The sequence below is a fragment of the Nymphaea colorata genome, chromosome 5 (genome assembly GCF_008831285.2).
Source record: "Nymphaea colorata isolate Beijing-Zhang1983 chromosome 5, ASM883128v2, whole genome shotgun sequence".
NCBI lineage: Eukaryota > Viridiplantae > Streptophyta > Magnoliopsida > Nymphaeales > Nymphaeaceae > Nymphaea > Nymphaea colorata.
Genome location: NC_045142.1, coordinates 5,163,238 through 5,169,237, shown reverse-complemented (window position 1 = coordinate 5,169,237; position 6,000 = coordinate 5,163,238).

The following is a 6,000-nucleotide window of genomic DNA, read 5'->3' as shown; positions in this document are numbered from 1 at the left end:
CCATTACATCCTCTAGTTTCCTCGAGAAAATGCAAGAAAAAGAAGGAGCTAGAAGAAAGGTCCATGTTGTGTCGTCTTGACCGTTGTTTCTTGCTTCAGGTTGACACGTATGAATTGGCCTCACGAAGTAGTCTTGCTTTTGAGGAAACTGACGGAGAAGATGAAATGGGTGCAAGAGAGAGACAGAGAAAAAATCGATTTGGGCGTTTCTGAAAAAGGGACACAGCGAGAAAAATGGAGAAACCCTTACTTGAGAGCGGCGACTGTGGCGTTGGTGAACCGGCGGAGGAGCGACAGTGAGAGCGGCGACGGTGAGAACGGCGACGGCGGAGCGGCGACAGTGAGAAGTCACTCGAATGCGAGGGAGGAAAGGGGTGAAATTGGTCGTGGGTGTGATGAGGGGAGTTGGTCGGCTAAGCAGGTGAGAAAGCAACATGCTGAGCGGGTGAAATTTCACCCGCTCCCTTTTACGTTCAACGGGGTGAAATTTCACCCCGTTTGTTGCGTTTTCAGTCGGGCGGGTGAAATTTCACCCGCCCGTACATATTTCACCCCCTCCTCTCATTTTACCCCGGCTATCAAACAGGGCCTTAGAGTAGAGTTTATCGGGGATGGATGGCCACCGGTCTGCCAAAATAAGGAAGGAGGCAATCCAGGGCATCTGTTGGCCGGTGACCGAGATATCTCCAGTGAGGTGTCATCATGGTGACTCTCTCTCTCTCTCTCTCTCTCTCTCTCTCTCTCTCTCTCTCTCTCTCTCTCTCTCGCTCGCTTTGTGTGTGTGTGAACTGGAACAAGAAGGGGTTTGGAGCGCTCTTTTTCGGTCTAACATGAGGGCTTGGATGCCCTTTTTTCAGCAAGAAAAAGCGGGATTTAAACCGTCGGCCATTGGTTTCGATTTGAATCCCTCAGCTTACTGAGGGTTTATTTTTTGCCCATGCAAGCCCGCACCGAAAGGTCACAAGAGAGAGAGAGGACACAAGCAGGCAGCATCTGGCAGGCAGAGGTGGGCAGGGGTTGGCATTGCCCACCATGACGTCTCCCACGGAGAACTGAGATCCCAGGAGGGGTCGGACCCCTCCCCCCCCTCTGAAATGAAATCCATGGATTTCAGGCCCTTCGTGGATCTCGAAACTAGGGCTGCACAATGATTCGAGCCAACTCGGGCTCGACTCGAACTCGCTCGCAAAAGTTCGGCTCGAGTTGCAAGAACTCGACTCATTTAAACTGGACTCGACTCGTTATATTAAATCAATTAGCTAAAGTTAAAATCGTTTTTAAACTTTCTAATTTCCCTCCTTTTTTTTCCTCTCTTCACCCTTTTAAATTTTCTAACTTCCCTCCTTTTTTTCCTTCTCATCACCCACGTTTCTCTTTCCCAACCACTCATTAATTTTTTCTTTTCTTTTTTCTCTTTTCCCAACACGCTTCCTCCTCCCCCATCGTCACTTCCAGCTAAAAAGGAAGGCATTGTCAATAAACGAGCTGCTCTAGCCGAGCTCCAGCTTGAAAACAGTCACTCGAGTCAAGCTCAAACTGAAGCTATGAAGCTCGTGTCAAGCTCGAACTGACTAAACATGAGTCGAGCTGAGCTCGAGCCGGCCGAGCTTGAACTCGACTTGGCTCGTGCAGCCCTACTCAAAACTACTAATTTTAAAATGGTCGTTTCTTAATACTGCGGATCACTCAGTATATCCGAATTCAGGACTGATGTGACTATCAAACACACACTTAGTGTTACAAGGAAAAATGACCTTGCGGGAGCTTTTCAACCCACTGGAAAGACCTTAAACCAACTGCTACCCACAGTGCGTGACGTTGCCCCAATTCTCTTCTTTAAGTAGGGGGAAATATTTTAATTCATGAAGTGCGTCATTGTCAATTACTTCTGAATTAAGCAGCCTTTTGCATCTTTTCAATGGTTAAATAGTTTTTCGTGAACTTATCGAAATTGTTTTTTTTCTATATTTTTTATTTTTCAAAAAAAGCCAATTTATTAGCAAAGCGTGTACAACTCTGCAGAATCAGGCAGGTTGATATCTACCCTTTGAAATGCTCTTCACTATCTTGTTGTTGGAAATAGAGGAAAAACTTATTTTCCGTTCCGTTAATCCCTTAATCCTTTCCAGTCCTTCCCATCCAATTATACTTTTGCATAATCCTTCCTTTTCACTCTTCCCTTTTGCTCCATCCAAACACCGTCACCTCTATCGTTTCTTGCTCTTTTCGTTCCATTTTCATCTATGCAATCAGGTTATCAATTAATCATCATATCTTTGACTCTTTGTTGTTGACATATCTAGAGCCAAGTGTTTGGTTGAAATTTCTGGCCCCACTCCAGTCAGAATTTCTGGTCCCACTGATTTTCTTTCAATTGAATTGCCTTCGTAAAAATTGGCAAGCAAGGTTCACTGATCGGGAATCGACTCGCATAGACCAGGATGATGAAGTTGTTCGATATGTCATAATATAAAGAAGCGTACTTCTCCGCAGGGGCTTGTTTGATGGGCACGAAAACGCGAAAGGAACTTTTTTGCAAGAATTAATAGCAAAACGATTGGCTGTTATGTTTTGGGCAGCTTTACAAAGTTTGTTTATTTTCACATATATTTGATTGTCCATAAATATAGGTGCTCCGTTCTTGAATTAGTGCTCTCCAGCTAAAATTTGTGGCTTTGTCAATGATATCAAACCAAAAGACCAAAAGCATTAAAAGTTATTGAATTAGTCCTCTCCCAACCAACATTTTTGGCCTTGCCAATGGTTATCACCTTTTGTAGCCTAGGTGACCAGTTATCTTTTACCACCTGAAAGAGAGGCCATTACCTCCTCTCCCTCGCCACTGAAGATGATTTTTTTAGTTAAATATCGCAACGTTTCGAAAACAGACCCCTGACCATCTAAAAATTGTTAGGATAAGTTCATTTATTACATGTTTCTTTATTTTCACATTAACATTTTCTAATATTTACTTTTTGTTATATATATATATATATATATATATATATATATAAAAGTGTATGAAAATCTGTGAATAAGTACCCCCTTAAAAAACATTCCACACTCACAGCCCACAGCTTGCTGAGGGATGGCAGCGTTAACCTTCAACCATATACTTACGATACCAATCAAGCACCTATTAACAAGTCTTTATTGACTATGTCAACGTGCACTCTGCCACGTCTGAAAAGTGAAAAGTGAAGAATAATGCCCCCTTCTGAGGACAAAAATGGAATACAAAAAATGACACCATTTTATTTATAACCAAACGTGGCTTCCATATAACCAGACGTGGCTTTCATGTAACAGCGGTACAATACTCATTCCGTCATTTATGTCCTGTTTACGATATATCAGGGGAAACTTTCCTTTTTTGTATCGTTTTTCATACTCAAATCAAACACATGGAAAATTATGCAGCCAAATTCAATGGATGAGGGTAATTTTACAATGAAAAAAAGTTGAACCTAGGGAGGCAAACCTTTTTACCACTCAAAATTTTACTTGTGCATCAAATAGGACCTTAACAAGATACAAGATTCTTGCCAGGAAAGAGAGGGTAGAGATCATATGATAATAATATTTCAACAACTAAAGGGCCACTCCCAACGATAGTTTTTTTTTTTTTTTTCCCACCGAGAGACAAAAAGCAAAGAATGAATAAAACATGAAGTTCAATTACAACAGAGAATTTAAGAAGTCGCACAATGATCAACCGTCCATAAGTACTTCCGGCCAAGGGGGAGCTAGATATTTTCTATTACATAAATAAAGATTTTGTAAAATTACATGCATATTTTTCTTTTTCTTTTTTTTTAAAAATTTGTGTTGGATTTGGGGTGGCATGAGGGGCCGAGAAAAACCAGGAACTTTTTTAGGAGGGAGCCAAATTATAGTTTCAAAATTTTAACAGAAACCAAAATATAATTTTGTAAAAATTTTATATAAAATAAATGAAATTTTGCAAAATTTGTACTTAAAATTTTATTTTATTTTTTTGGACAGGGAGGTAGGCCCCTGCCTGGCTCCACCATGCATCTGGCGTGATGCGACCATACATTTATCAACGACCATGGCATCATAGACGATGGACCTTGCTATCGTGTCTGCCATTATTCGAATGGGTGGTCATATATCTACCTAATTTGTCAATCGTTTTACAAGGGATGTTGAACTTTTCATGGTTTTTGGAGTTGTTTCTCAAAATTCTGAGATTACGTATGAATATAAAATATCAACATGCGTAGCATTGAGGGAAGGTTAAAGTCCAATTTGTAGATCCATTTACAAGAATTTTGAAAACTTAATAATTAATTAGTTTGCTGATCACATTATGAAAGCCCATCTAGGGATTAAAAATTCAGGATTTTTTTCATTTTTCATGACATTCAAATATAGGTTAATTTTAATTCATCAGCTGGCTTTTTTGCAATTAGATGAGTGAAAAATAAACAAGGTTATATAAAAAACTGCAGGCAAAATAATGGTTCAATTATGTCCCATGCATGTATAGAGTCCACCATGCATGCATGGACGACGGAAGTAGATATATCAAAGGAAATAGATGTGATATATATATATATATATATATATATATATATATATATATATATATATATATATATATATATATATATATAGAGAGAGAGAGAGAGAGAGAGAGAGAAAGAGAGAGATGTCTAAATCAACATGACAAAAACAGGCTCATGGAATTGAATTATAAGGATAAGAATAATCCTTAAACGGAGACTTCTATTTAAGCTTTTGACTTCTCTTTAATAGCCTTTAAAAAATTAATGTCATTACGCTGTACGACTTATGAAACCTGCCTGTAACCCCACAGCATTATCAAACCGGATTTCTAAATAATATCTCTTGCCAGAACTAAACCCCAAAGAAGGTCCAATCAGCTTGAAGTCTCCTCATTGTGGGAACTCGATCGATCATCATTTCAAGATCGCGAGAAGGGAAATTTTTGTTGATACGTAGAAACTTCGCCCTGATTGAGTCCATCTTTTCATGAATCTGCAAAAAAAATTGTTGATATGTTGCACAACACCCTCCTTTAGAATTTTGCCTTGGATTGTGTTCTATCGTGATCAAGGAAGATGAACCATGGTTTGATACAAGTTGATGCAACAGGAAAGATGAGCACCAAAGTGTATATATATATATATATGAAAGGAAAGGACACCAAGGTCTATACAAAGAAATCTATGGAAGGTATGGGCAACAAAGTATATATAGGAGGAAGAGAGAGTGGGGGAGACTATAACATATATAACATATAGTATCTGAGGACGTGAATAATTCTGAAGCGCAGACTTTTATTAAGCCTTTGACGTTACCAATATTCTTTAAAAATTAATGTCGTCACGTTTCACGGCTTAGAGAAGCTTGCGTCTATGGAAAATCATTAAACCGGACTCATTTAGAGCCACTCGGCAAAATTAATCCCCAACAAGGAAGTCGGTTCGCTTCTGGAGTCTCCTGATCATCGTGCTGGAAGCCTGCGTACTCATCGATCTTTCTTTCAGGATGGCAAGATCCCTGCACCTTTTTGCTTTGTGCACTGCAATCCAAATTTTCTCCTGCTTTGCGGATCAGCGTACGTGTTCCATGATCTCCCTTCGGGCCTGTTCTCTTTACTTACAACCAATAAATACACATGCCCACACGTATAGTCCACATAATTGGTGCTTCTAGTTTCCCCATAAGCAATGACATCATGCACACTTTTCTGTTGGGAGCTGACTTTACACATGTCAGTTATTGGTTTCCTTCTCCAAAATATTTGTGTTTGAAAGTGGCACATCTTTGGAGTTCCATACAAGGGAAGAATTTGATTTGGAGGAACTATAGAACCATCCCCATGAAAGGGACGCCCTTGATGCATGCATCATAGCCGGTGATCTTTTCCTTTGTTTCCTTCAGTGTTCTTGAGCATTGACTGTGGAGGATCTGGCGAGCACACCGACGACGGCATCAAATGGGTGGGCG